This window comes from Lithobates pipiens, unplaced genomic scaffold (genome assembly GCF_037356315.1).
Source record: "Lithobates pipiens isolate NorthernLeopardFrog02 unplaced genomic scaffold, aLitPip1_a1.2 Scaffold_25, whole genome shotgun sequence".
NCBI lineage: Eukaryota > Metazoa > Chordata > Amphibia > Anura > Ranidae > Lithobates > Lithobates pipiens.
In genome coordinates, this window is record NW_027507787.1 from 221,331,141 (window position 1) to 221,345,555 (window position 14,415).

Genomic DNA, 14,415 nt, shown 5'->3' on the forward strand with positions numbered 1-14,415 from the left:
CCCTGAGGACAGGGTTGATGACCACTGCTCTATCATCATCTTCCTTCCATTAAAAAGCAAACATCCAATTTTCATTTCCAATGGACCTCAACCTCTATTCCATATTTAGGCATCCAATTGACATCCTCGATTGGCACTTTATACAAAGCTAATTATCCCCCACTTTTTCGCCGATTGCGGGAGGACCTTCGGTGTTGGGCGGATTATTCCTTATCTTGGTTTGGTAAGATTAATTCCGTCAAAATGACGTTTCTCCCCAGACTACTCTATTACTTTAGGACCTTACCCATTGCAGTCCCGAGGAGAGAATTGCAACAGTTACAAGGAGATGTTCTTCGCTTTATTTGGGGTAATAGGAAACCCTGCATGAATAAATTAACGTTATATACCTCAAAATTACACGGTGGACTTGGCCTCCCTAATTTGCAAGCTTATTATCAGGCAGCTCAAATAACACAGCTCTCATATACTACAGCAAGGGGGCCTCAGCCCCTTTGGGTGTCTATTGAAGCTCTTTCGTGCCACCCTGTTGCTATTGGCTCCTTGATGTGGCTGCCAAGTCGCCTTCGCCCTCCTATCTTATGCCCCACCCTGTCTCACTCCCTCGAGGTTTGGGACAGGGTGCACCATCGTAAACCGTTAGTGTCTTCGCATACTCCCTTGGCTCCGGTGTTCTGTAACCCAGTATAATTCTGGCTGCTAGGATAACTATAGCTAGATATTGGAAGCAGTCGATGGTTCCTCTTGACTCTGTGAAACTTAAGCTTAACTGGATCATGGTCAATGATAGACTCACCTGGACCCTTCTTAATAATTCCAAGAAATTTAACATGATTTGGGACCTGTGGCTCAAATATGTCTCTCCCTTGTGATTTGCTGCTGGTTGACCCTCCCTCTTTCTCTTTCCTTTCTTTCTCTCTTCTCTCTTTTTCCTCTTTTTCTTTCTTTTCTTTCTCTCCTTTCTGTCCCTTTTTTTCTTTTCTTTCTTCTCTATATTTACTGTTTAACAAGATATTTTTATAACTTGGAAAAGGTCAGGCGTAACTCTGTGAGGTCATTCCTTGTGGAAGGGGGGTGTAGGGGAGTTTCCCCCCCTCCCTGTTTTTCTTTTTTTTTTCTTTTTCTTCTTTTTTTTCCTCCCCCTCTGCCCTGCTCTGTTTTCTGCTCTGTTATTATTCCTGATAATATAGATATAAAAGGTTTTCTGGACAAGATCCAAATGGGTCTAACAGAGTGTGGGGCATGCTTGTGAATTTGATTGGCGAAGCACCATACTCTTCTGGGCTACTCTGTAATGTGCAGTCTATCATTATACTGATTACGTTTAGTCTATTTGACTTATGGTTTTAAGGAGCTACACTCTCATGTTTTACTGTTGGTAGACCTGGCTAATGTGTAGGGTAGGGGTCATATTCTTCAGATTTTATTTGTTCACTGACCGTACTATTTGTGATATTTTCTTACTGTCTTACCTTGCATTATAAATAAAAACATATTGAAAGTAAAAAAGCAAACAACCATGATACTTTATTATTTCCACTAACAATCTAATATTCAGGATACATACCCCATTCTTCTACGGTTAAGGCAGCACTACATAGCTCCCAACTGTCCCTGATTTCGAGGGACTGTCCCGGATTTGGAGCAATGTCCCTCTGTCCCTCATTCCTCCTCATTTGTCCCTCATTTTGGTCTGATCCATATAGTTGTATATAAAATGCACTTTTTATCTATCAAAAAGTGTTTTCCAGGTCTAAACCTTTCATCTGATTTCTAAATTGCTGCATTTGTAAATTCCAAAAGCCAATATAGAGGAATAGTAGTGGTAAAAAAAAGCACTTGTGGGTTTAACCAATCTTGTTTTTTTGAACAATTCTCTTTTAAGGGGGCGTGGCAAGGGGTGTGTCCTATGCCTGCATAATTTTGCTGATAGGTGTCCCTCATTCCCATCTCAAAAAGTTGGGAGGTATGTGGATGCCCATCAGAGTCACACACACACCTTGTGTAAAAAAGGCATAAAAATAGTGTAACCATCTGATTTCTACATTGCTGCATTTGTAAATTCTGAAAGCCAATATAAAGGAATAGTAGTGGTAAAAAAAAGCACTTGTGGGTTTAACCAATCTTGTTTTTTTTTGCCCAATTCTCCTCTAAGGGGGTGTGGCATGGGGTGTGTCCTATGCCTGCATACTTTTGCTGATAGGTTTCCCTCATTACCATCTCAAAAAGTTGGGAGGTATGGTACGAATAACATAAAAAAGTTTCACAGACACATACCTCCAAACTTTTTGAGATGGGAATGAGGGACACCTACCAGCAAAAGTATGCAGGCATAGGACACACCCCTTGCCACAGCCCCTTAAAGGAGAATTGCACAAAAAAACAAGATTTGTTAAACCCACAAGTGCTTTTTTTTTTTACCACTACTATTCCTTTATATTGGCTTTCAGAATTTACAAATGCAGCAATTTATAAATCGGATGAAAGGTTTAGCACTGGGAAACTTTTTGATAGATAAAAAGTGCATTTTATCTATCAAAAAGATAAAATGCACTATAAAAATCTATAAAGATCAGAGCAAAATGAGGGACAAATGAGGGACATTTCTCGAAATCAGGGACAGTCCCTCGAAATCAGGGACAGTTGGGAGCGATGCAGATAGTACTCAGTTATTTCTGGTGCAAATGTGCTAACATGGCTTCAAGCACCCAACTTCAAACAAGGCAAAAATAAGGTAACAAAGTTACAAGAAAGGTTCAGAAGAACAAGCAATAAAGTTTCCCAAGGAACTAATAAAAAGTAAAAATCTGTAATACTAATGCCTTTCATGTACCTAGTGATGCAGTTGTGCTGATTTTGCATAAAGGGATTTTCTGGCAGAGCCTTACAGCTGCTGGTCAGCAGGTTCTGGCTGCGTAGAGAGCTGTGTCTCCTTCTTACACAAGACACGTAGAGGAAAGCACACAGCAAGAATGCACAATCAATGATGCAGTCCTCCCTGAGCAACATGGATGGAAAAGTGGCTGAAAGAGCTTGTTGTCTCTACAGCCAGAGTGTGTGTTTAAAGTGATTTCTTGTATTTGTAATGCAAGGGAAGTGTGAAACCTATGGTAAGGATCTGGAGTAGGGTTGCCACCTTTCCTTCAAGTCAAACCTGAGCACTTTAGCAGGACAGAGCAATTTTTTTTTGTAGTATAACCTATACATATATTTTGCTATTAAATAACATTTCTAATCATATGAAGTTAATAACAAGAGTGGCCCTTTACATCAGAGTCCACAGAGTTCCCCTTTTACATCTGAATTTGCAGCGTTCCCTTACATTGTAAGGGAGAACTCTGGGGACTCTGACATAAGGGATGCTCTGGGAACCCTGATTTAAGGGGGAATAGTGAGAACTCTGATGTATGGAGAGGACTCTGAGTGAAGGGGTAACACTGTGGCCTCAGGTGTAAAGGGGAACTCTGATGTATGGGGTGCTCTGAGAACCCTGATTTACCTTAGTGTACTCACTCAGAGGCAAGAGAGAGAAGGGGGGGGGAGACTTCAGTCACAGACAGACAGAGATGGTTGGTGAGCTCACTCACCCCTTGGCAGTCAGCACCTGTCATCCAGATGTATCTGAGGTTGGGAAAGGGGTACACAAGGGTCACAGACAGCAGGGGGGGGGGGGGCGCAAATACAAGAACCAATCCTCTTGCAGTCTAACCAGCTTAAGAAAAGTAGAAGCCAGCAACACTGCTGAAGAGTCACAAGTGTCAGCAATAATTCAGTACTGCTCAGCAGATGCCCGGGCCCCCCTTTTAAAGTGATGAGGTCTGGGCCCAGTACAGGAGGGCTGACTATGGGTACTCGTTCCCACTTCTGCAAGTGGAAGTTTAGCCTATATACACTTATGCCCCGTACACACGGTCGGATTTTCAGACGGAAAATGTTCGATGGGAGCTTGTTGTCGGAAATTCTGACCATGTGTAGGATCCATCGGACATTTTCCATCGGAATTTCCGACACACAAAATTTGAGATCTGGATGCCAAATTTTCCGACAACAAAACCCGTTGTCAGAAATTCCGATCGTGTGTACACAATTCCGAGGCAGAAAGTTCCAAGCATGCTCGGAATCAAGCAGAAGAGCCGCACTGGTTATTGAACTTCATTTATCTCGGCTCGTCGTACGTGTTATACGTCACCGCGTTCTTGACGTTCGGAATTTCCGACAAAATTTGTGTGACCGTGTGTATGCAAGACAAGTTTGAGCCAACATCCGTTGAAAAAACACATGGATTTTGTTGTTGGAAAATCCTATCGCGTGCACAGGGCATTAGAGGTTCTTGGCGTACGCGCATGCGCACTAGCACATTGGTTGGCGCATCGGCGTACTCCAGGCGGGCTATTTAAACTGGGCACTTTCATAGACTCATTGCTGTTTGGTCTGCAGGTTCTGTGTGTTCTGATCTACTCCTATGCCACCGTACTTCTGTGGCTGCTGTCTCATCTTCGGTAACCCACAAGCCGGTGTGGTACGAGAGGCCCTCCTCTACTCGTCAGGCTCACGAACTAGGTACGTGACACTGGCACTAGGCAACGGCCACTGATATTGCCCCACCCGGAAAGACCAGAGAGTAGTAAGATCCACGCAGGGGTCAAGTCAAGTGGCAAGCAAAGGGTAGTCAGTCAGTCCAGGTCAGCAATGAGTAGGCAGTGGACAGGGCAAGCAGGCTGGAACAAGGATTTGTGCCCAGGATTAAGAGACAACCTTTATATTACATTTATACATTTTATTCCGGGTTTGAAATTTATCATTCAGTAATTGGATTCATTAAATAATAAATTAATAATTAAATCATTAAATAATAATAAAAAATGTAAATTATTCAATTAAAATAAATGTCCCAAAAAAATACATTTTTTCTTATTGGGTGGGGTGGAGCAGTGATCCCTTGTTGGGTTTAGAATGCACAAGATCTGTAGGAATACATGAGCAAAACTAAGGCTGGGGACAGCAAGCAGCCTATTAAGGCAGCCCATACATTATTCATTTCTCATTGACCGATTCCCCCATCCACACATTTAATGGACGCATATGTGGGCAATAAAGCCCACTTTTTCTACCTTCCGCCTTTATGAGTTATGCGGCTGGTAAGAGGTTAATAATAATCAATGGTATAGTTGTAATCTAATTGTTCAATCTCCTTTAGATCTACCAACAAGTATGTAGTACAAGGGCCTACCTGATCAGATACAGATTGAGTCATTTGGGTAGGCCCCTCGTATTACATAGTTTTGGTTGATTGCACAGTCAGATTGTAGCATATACACCGATCAGCCAAAACTATTTGACCACCTACCGTAACCAACCTACCATCAAATCATGGACTCCACTAGACCTCTAAAGGTAAGCTGTGGTATCTGTCACCAAGCCATCAGTAGCGGATCCTTTAAGTCCTGTAATTTGCAAGTCAACGCCTCAAACTCGTTTTTTTGCGTTCCTTAAACCATTCTTAAAGCGGAGTTCCACCCATAAGTGGAAGTTTCACTTTAAGGACTCCTAACCCTGACATGCCACATTTGGCATGTCATTTGTATTTTTTTTTTGTTTTTTTTGGGGGGGGGGATTGGCGATAAATCTGAAGACAAAAATCTGCAGAAAATCTAATAGTGTGCATGAGGTCTAAGTATACATATGCCTCTTTTAAAATTGCTTACAAGGGAATTCAGCTTTAAAGTGGGGTTCCACCCTAAAGTGAGAACCCTCTCCCCCTCCGGTGTCACAGTTGCCACCTTTCAGGGGGGTGAAGATACCTGTCTAAGGCAGGTATTTGCACCCACTTCCGGGCATAGACTCGCACGGGAGTCTATGCTGTTTCCTGTCCCGCCGCGCTGTCTGCTGGGATACACACGGGTCCCTAAAACAGCGTGGACCATTCCCATTGCGCTGCGCGACTCGTGCATGCGCAGTAGGGAACCAGGAAGTGAAGCCGCCACGCTTCACTTCCTGATTCCCTCACCTAGAATGGCGGCGGCAGCAGCCGAGAGCCGAGCAATAGATCAGCCTCAGCTGCCGACATCGCTGGACCCCGGGACAGGTGAGTGTCCATTTATTAAAAGTCAGCAGCTGTAGTATTTATAGCTGCTGGCTTTTAATATTTTTGTTTCCAGTGGAATCCCTCTTTAACAATACAAAACCTGTCAGAGCAAATGTATTATTGTTGTTTTCCTCCAATATTTATTGATTTGTTTATTTTTAGCAACACTCGGGATGTTGTTTTAAAAAATATTTACTTTTTCTGCACATTTCTTTCCATTTCAGGACTAAACTGCTGCTGAATTCCTAGAGTAGCATCACTGGTCCTCATCTAGGCGCTTCTACTTCATACAATACGGTAATTGTAGTTCGGTGGGCCGGGTTTGGCTGACGTTTGGGGGCGTGGCCTGCGAGTCTCTTTTGCTAGCAGCCCAGGCATCTCTCCTGTAGACAGGCAGATAGAGGATCCTCCCAGAGATGCTGCCTGGCTGGGCGCTCCACAGTCATCTGCCAGTCCCAGGCTGCACAGGGACATAGACTGGGAAGGCATGGAGTCCATGAACAGGTAACTTGTGTGTCTCTGCATGACACTCATCATTCACAACTTCAATTCTTCATTGCAGTGTCAGTTGGCATGATCACTCACATGCAGGGGGCAAGATTGCAAGAGGGGTTCTAGATTGCTGATGGGTTTTCTGTTATTTTAATATGAATAGTTACATGATGATACACTGGGGTCATACAATAGTTGCTGGGAACATACAGTAGTTACATGATGATACACTGTGCTCATACAATAGTTACATGATGATACTGTGGGATCATACAGTAGTTACATGATGACAGACTGGGAACATACAATAGTTACATGATACACTGTCATTCAATAGTTACATGATGAAACTCTGGGATCATATAATAGTTACATGATAATACACTGAGATCATACAATAGTTACTGTGCCTATTCAATAGTAACATGATGATACCCTGTGGTCATTAAATAGTTACATGATGATACACTGGCATCATACAATAGTTACTGTGCTCATACAATAGTTACATGATGATACATTGGCATCATACAATAGTTACATGACGATACACTGGGATCATACAATAGTTACATGAGGATACACTGGGGTCATACAATAGTTACATGATGATACACTGGGGTCATACAATAGTTACATGATGATACACTGGGATCATACAATAGTTACATGACGATACACTGGGATCATCCAATAATTACATGATGATACACTGTGCTCATACAATAGTTACATGATGATACATTGGCATCATACAATAGTTACATGATGATACACTGGGATCATACAATAGTTACATGATGATACATTGGCATCATACAATAGTTACATGATGATACCCTGTGGTCATACAATAGTAACATGATGACACACTAATCATACAATAGTTACATGATAATACACTATGCTCATCCAATAGTTACATGATGATACACTGGGATCATACAATAATTACATGACGATACACTGGAATCATCCAATAATTACATGATGATACACTGTGCTCATACAATAGTTACATGATGATACATTGGCATCATACAATAGTTACATGATGATACACTGGGATCATACAATAGTTACATGATGATACATTGGCATCATACAATAGTTACATGATGATACCCTGTGGTCATACAATAGTAACATGATGACACACTAATCATACAATAGTTACATGATAATACACTATGCTCATCCAATAGTTACATGATGATACACTGGGATCATACAATAATTACATGATGATACTCTGGGATCATACAATAATTACATGATGATACACTGGAGTCATACAATAGTTACATGACGATACACTGGGGTCATACAATAGTTACATGACGATACACTGGGATCATACAATAGTTACGTGACGATACGCTGGGATCATACAATAGTTACATGAAGAAACACTGGGGTCATACAATAGTTACATGATGATACACTATGGTCATACAATAGTTACATGACGATACACTGTGGTCATACAATAGTTACATGATGATACACTATGGTCATACAATAGTTACATGACGACACAATGGGGTCATATAATAGTTGCATGACGATACACTGGTGTCATACAATAATTACATGATGATACACACTGATCATGCTAAGGAATCGCTCATTTGGATGACACGCATGGTACATTGGTTGCTGCATTTTACTGCACTGTATTTGATTGAAGTGGCGGTTTCGGAAGCGTTGTTCCTGGAAATGTATGCTGTGGGTTCCCTGGTTGTGAATAACGGGAGCTGCACCTTCATACACTGACATTTTCTGCACGTGACAATCAGTATTTACAGCCTGCTACTGATTGTAAAACGTGAGGCTGTCTGCGTGTTGCAATGTAACATGTATGATGTATGTGGATCTGTAGGGATGTCCGTCCTCTGAGCTGGAATTGTGCTTTGCCTGGAAAGTATCTCTGGAAATGATTGAAAAATGTTGGTGAAAGTGCCGTGTGTTGTGTCTGTTCTCTTTAGCATGCTATGAGCTCCAATAGAACTCCACTGGGAGGGAAGACTTTCACTGCCAAATGATGAATGCTGGGACTTGTGGTCCCATAACGGGCATCAAGGATATTTTTGCTTGACACTGTCTGGCTGTCCATCGCATTGTGATGTCATAGTAACTAGATCTGTCCACATGCCGGAGCCCTACATGGGGGTCGCACTCAGCCTATAGCAACGCCACTTTACACCAAGCTTTTCATACTCTGCTTCCAAATCAGTCCCTGACTCCAAAGAGCTTACACTCTAAGGTCCCTATTTCACAGGCAAACACATATTTGCTAAGGCCGATTTATGCTTACCACACCCATTGCAATCGGATTGTACAATCCCTTTTACGATGGCCATAAATCTATCAATGTGCGATCGATTTAGTTACCAGCAATTTATTATCAGTTAAAACACTGAATAATCGGTTATACAATCTTATGATTGATCTGTATTACAATCAGTTGTTTGACACACCCAATAGGGGGTTATTTACAAAAGGTAAATGCACTTTGCACTGCAAATGCACTTGGAAGTGCAGTCGCTCTAAATCTAAGGGGTAGATCTGAAATGAGGGGAAGCTCTGCTGATTTTATCATCCAATCATGTCCAAGCTAAAATGCTGTTTTTTATTTTCCTTGCATGTCCCCTTCGGATCTACAGCGACTTTACTTCCAAGTGTACTTTCAGTACAAAGTGGATTTGCCTTTAGTAAATAACCCCCATAGTGATTTGATCGATCAGAAATGATCAATAATATTACTATTCTTGTTCAACGCTATTAATTTATGGTGGTCATATACACTTCAATAAATTATCATTTTTTTATATTTTTTACGATCAATCTCTCCCAATAAGAATGATAGATTTAAAGTCGTGAACCCATTCCATCGATATGGCGCACACGGGAAAGTGGATTTCAATCAATAGGGGGGTTATTTACGAAAGGCAAATACACTTTGCACTAGAAGTGCAAAGTGCGCTTGAAATTGCACTGAAAGTGCACTTGGAAGTGCAGTCGCTGTAGATCTAAGGGGTAGATCTGAAACGAGGGGAAGCTCTGCTGATTTTATTATCCAATCATGTGCAAGCTAAAATGCTAGGAAAGGGGAGGTATCACCGCTCCAGGAAGGTAAACCGATAGTAAAGCTCTTCAACAGTTTAGAAGTCACAGGGGCTGGAAATGCATATAGCAATAGATAGAAAGCAGATGTGGACAGCCGCACTCCGAAAAAATTGCCTTTTATTCAAAAAACAAAAGTACATGCCACAGCAGAACAGAAGAGCTGACGCGTTTCACACTACAAACAGTGCTTAATCATAGCTATGATTAAGCACTGTTTGTGGTGTGAAACGCGTCAGCTCTTCTGTTCTGCTGTGGCATGTACTTTTGCTTTTGTTTTTTGAATAAAAGGCAATTTTTTTGGAGTGCGGCTGTCCAGAACTACTTCCTAACCAAGCTAAAATGCTGTTTTTTTATTTTCCTTGCATGTCCTCCTCGCATCTACAGCGACCGCAATTCCAAGTGCACTTTGTAGTTTGCACTTGTAGCGCAAAGTGGATTTGCCTTTAGTAAATAACCCCCAAAGTCCTGTATCTCCCTATCGTGTTCTCATAGACGCACCCACACGTACACGGATGGGCTGAAGGTCTCTGCTGGGTACTAAAGGCCTGGCATGGTCTTTCACCAGATCTGTGCAGGCGTGGATTGAGCGCCATCAAGGCATGAAAGGTAGAATTTTCTCCAATTGTGGGGGAGGGAGGGGGCTGGAGCCAGATGCACACAATTTAGTTTTTGGGGGTGAAGGTCCCCTTTAAGTCCACTTATTAAGGGGACTCCTAGATGAGAGGGATAAATGTCTCCACTTATTATCACTCGTCTAACACACAGCTGGTCATCTGATTTATCAATATACAGCCCCGGTCTTGTGCCGGAGTAATAGAGAAATAATGGAGATAGGCAGACAAGGGCTGCTAATACAATTCGATCGGTTCTGTCTCTGATAGGAGGAAACGGTAATACGGGAGTGTAATATCCATTTTCTCCAGATGGCACTGTGAGAGAATACCAATAAGACCGCACGGCGTGGGTTAACCCTTACAGTGCCGGAGAGGGTAGATTGTTATTATATGGTATTGCCTAGGATGGGCATACATTGGAGAATAGACTGGTGGACGGTTCTGTAATCTGGAGCTGCCAATCACGTGCTCCCTTTTATCCCTTATAAGATGTCCCCACTGCTCCGCTCTACAGAGGAGGCATGCTTAAAGTAGGAGTATAGGCAACATTTTATTTTTTTCATTTTGGCTAGAGTAATGTCTCGCACACACGATCGGACTTTCCGACAACAAAACTGTGGAATTTTGGGCGTTGGCTCCAACTTGTCTCGCATACACACGGTCACACAAATGTTGGCCAACAATTGCGAACATAGTGGCGTACTGCTTGGTTTTTCAGCTCTTTAGCGCCACCTTTTGGGCTCCTGCTAATTTCGTGCTAGTAGAAGTTTAGTGAGTGTTGATTCGCGCTTTTCTTTTTGCATTTTTTATTTTGCACTATTATTATTATTATTATTCTTGATATCACTTGAAAAAAAAAGCCTTTGAAAATGTGTTTGCAATAACTCCATCAGTATCACCAGCAAAGCAGCTTCATTATTATCCCATTAAAGAAGAAGAGAATTGTGCGCTGCATTTGGAGATTTCATAATTTGCCGTGTCACAAATGTTAATTCTCCATTACGAACCTTAGTTTACAAGACCGACCGCTTCTGCTTCTGAGCACGCGTGGACTTTTGTGCGTCGGACTTGTGTACACACGATTGGAAAGTCCGAGAACAAAAATTTGTTGGCGGAAAATTTGAGAACCTGCTAGTCAACATTTGTTGGCGGAAAGTCCGACAACAAATGTTCGATGGAGCGTACACGTGGTCGGACTTTCCACCAACAAGGTCACATCCAACATTTGTTGGCGGAAAATCGGATCGTGTGTATGGGGCATAAGCCTCAGTTCACACTGCTGCCACCCCATTGTCATGCGATTTCCAGTGTGACTTGCTTGCTATTTTCATGTGACATTGGGAATCTAAGTTGCAATGAAGTCAAAGTAGTGCAGAAACCTTTTTTTAAAAGTTGCTGCGACTTGAGTCACATTGGTTGGAACGGCTGCTATCGGGGGGGGGGGGGATTTGATTTAAATCAAGTTGGTTTTAAATGACGATTTAAATTAGGATTTTTAAAGAGCAACTGTCATCTCTGTCCTGCAGAGGCTCCTCCTCTGACCCGCTGAAGAACAGAAGCTTTACATAAGCTCTATGTTGTTCTTGTCAGAGCTTACACAGGACTGCAGATTTGTCTCTCCACCCTTATGTAACAATATTTGACTATTAATTAAGTTGGGTATACATGTATGGAAATTTGACTGGTTCACCCCTCTCGCTTAACCACGTGCCTATAGGGCACTTTCACCCCCTTCCTGAACAGGCCAATTTTAACCACCTCAATACCGGGCACTTGCACCCTCTTCCTGCCCAATCCAATTTTCAGCTTTCAGCGCTGTCGCTGTTTAAATGAAAATTGTGCGGTCATACTAAACTGTACCCAAACAGAATTTTTATCATTTTACTCCCACAAATAGAGCTTTCTTTTGGTGGTATTTGACCACCTCTGCGTTTTTTATTTTTTGCTAAACAAATAAAAAAATACCTAAAATTTTGAAAAAAAAATAGTTTTTCTTTTGTTCCTGTTATAAAAATTTGTAAATAAGTAAGTTTTCTCCTTCACTGATGGGCACTGATAAGGTGGCACCATTAACATTAAGGTGGCACTGATGGGCACTGACGACGGGCACTGGTAGGTGGCACTGATAGTCGGCACTGATGGGCACTGATGGGTGATACTGATGGGCTCTGAAAGGCTGCACTTATGGGTACTTATGGGTGGCACTGATAGTTGGCACTGCTGTGCACTGATGATGGCATTGTTTGGCATCACTGATGGCACTGGCAGGCATTGGGTATGGGCACTGATTGGCAGTTGCCTAGGCACTGATTGGAATTTCCCTGGTGGTCTAGGGTGGGATACCTGGTAGTCCTGGGTGGGCATCCGAGGGGGGAGGGTTGTGCTGATAATCAGCACAGACCCCCCCCCCCGTCAGGAGAGCAGCCGATCGGCTCTCCTCTACTTGCATCTGTCAGACGCGAGTGAGGAAAAGCCGATCAACGGCTCTTCCTGTTTACATCGTGTTCAGCCGTGATTGGACACAGCTGATCACGTGGTAAAGATCCTCCATCAGAGTCTCTTTACTGAGATCGGTGTAGCGGCGTGTCAGACTGACACACAGCACCACCAATCACCGCAATGCGCGACACACCACCAATGACAATTGCGCAGCCATGCAGCACTTTTAACCATATGAAATTTGTATCATTTGTTTTCGATAGATAGAGCTTTCTTTTGGTGATATTTAAAGCGGAGTTCCACTGAAAAGTGGAACTTCCGCTCATTTGATCCCCCCCCCCCTCCGGTTCCACAATTGGCACCTTTCAGGGGGGAGGGGGGTACAGATACCTGTATAATACTGGTATTTGCACCCACTTCTGGGAATAGTCACACCCCTTCCCGCAGTACCTTCGCTGTCTCCTGGGAAACACACAGGTCCCAGGTGATAACGGGGACCACTTGCAACGCACAGCGCGACTCGCGCATGCGCACTAGGGAACTGAGAAGTGAAGCTGCAATGCTTCACTTCCTGTTTCCCTCACCGAGAATGGCTGCGATCGCTCGGCTTCGGCTGCCGACATCGCTGGACCCTGGGACAGGTGAGTGTCCATTTATTAGCTGCTGGCTTTTAATATTTTTTTTTTTTAGGTGGACTCCCTCTTTAATTACCACTCAGTTGTTTTTTTTTGTTAAATAAATGAAGAAAAAATTTTTTTTTCTTCATGTCTGTTATACAATTTTGCAAAAAGTTAATTTTCTTCTTCACCAATGGGCACTGATGAGGCTGCACCGATGGGCACTAATGAGGCTGCACCTATCGGCTTTCCTTTCCTCACACAGTAACAGCGCTGAGGAAAGGAAATGGCATTTGTTTACATGGGATCAGCTGTAACTGGATACAGCTGATCACATGGTAAAGATAAAAAGTCATAGAATCTGGCGCATGGAGTATATGCTGAACAGTAGTTCTGGCAAGATGTGCAGCAATAGCTGCTGGATGGTAATACCAGCCTCTGATGTGTGGGCACTGGTATGTGATACACTTGGGGGGCTGCTTTTCTCAGAGTTGAGCCAGCTCTGCAAACAAACTCTTCTCCTCCTGTGATTGTTTGGAGCTTGAAAACGACTGATATTTTGAACTTTCTTCCATCCTCACTGCTTCCCAGGGATCTGAACCCGCCAGACCATGCAGGAGTAAGGACCCAGGACATCCTGGCGGACAAGCCATTACACCACAAGCTCATTTTACCTTACCTATTGTAAGCGTTTTTAACCGTTGTATTAATAAAACCTCCGTGTGATACTGCACTTAGGTGGCGCTTCCCCCTTCCTTCTTCACATGGTAAAGAGCAGCTGTGATTGGCCCTTTACCTCGATCTGTGATCAGCTGTGGCTAAAGGGGTCATGCAGGGGGGTGGGGTTCTGAGATGATCTCAATAGACACCCTCCCAGAACTGGACAACTGTCTTTTGGCTATATAATGGTCGGCAAGTGGTTAAACAGTAGCTGATCGTTAGACATTAAAGTCCATTGTCAGCTGACATCACTCAGCCGGTCCAGGCTTTGGTGAGACTTGACTTTGGGCGGCACAGTGGTGTAGTGGGTAGCACTTGC

At 42.9% G+C, this 14,415-nt stretch overlaps 1 protein-coding gene across 1 annotated transcript in view; it reads left to right on the forward strand.

Moving 5' to 3' along the window:
• The first annotated feature begins 6,437 nt into the window (after positions 1-6,437).
• CHST15 (carbohydrate sulfotransferase 15) overlaps positions 6,438-14,415 on the forward strand; it is a 124,915-nt gene continuing 116,937 nt past the window's right edge. The window contains exon 1 of the mRNA XM_077455572.1: positions 6,438-6,589. The gene's annotated coding sequence lies outside the window, so the exon portion shown is untranslated. The remainder of the gene's footprint in view (positions 6,590-14,415) is intronic.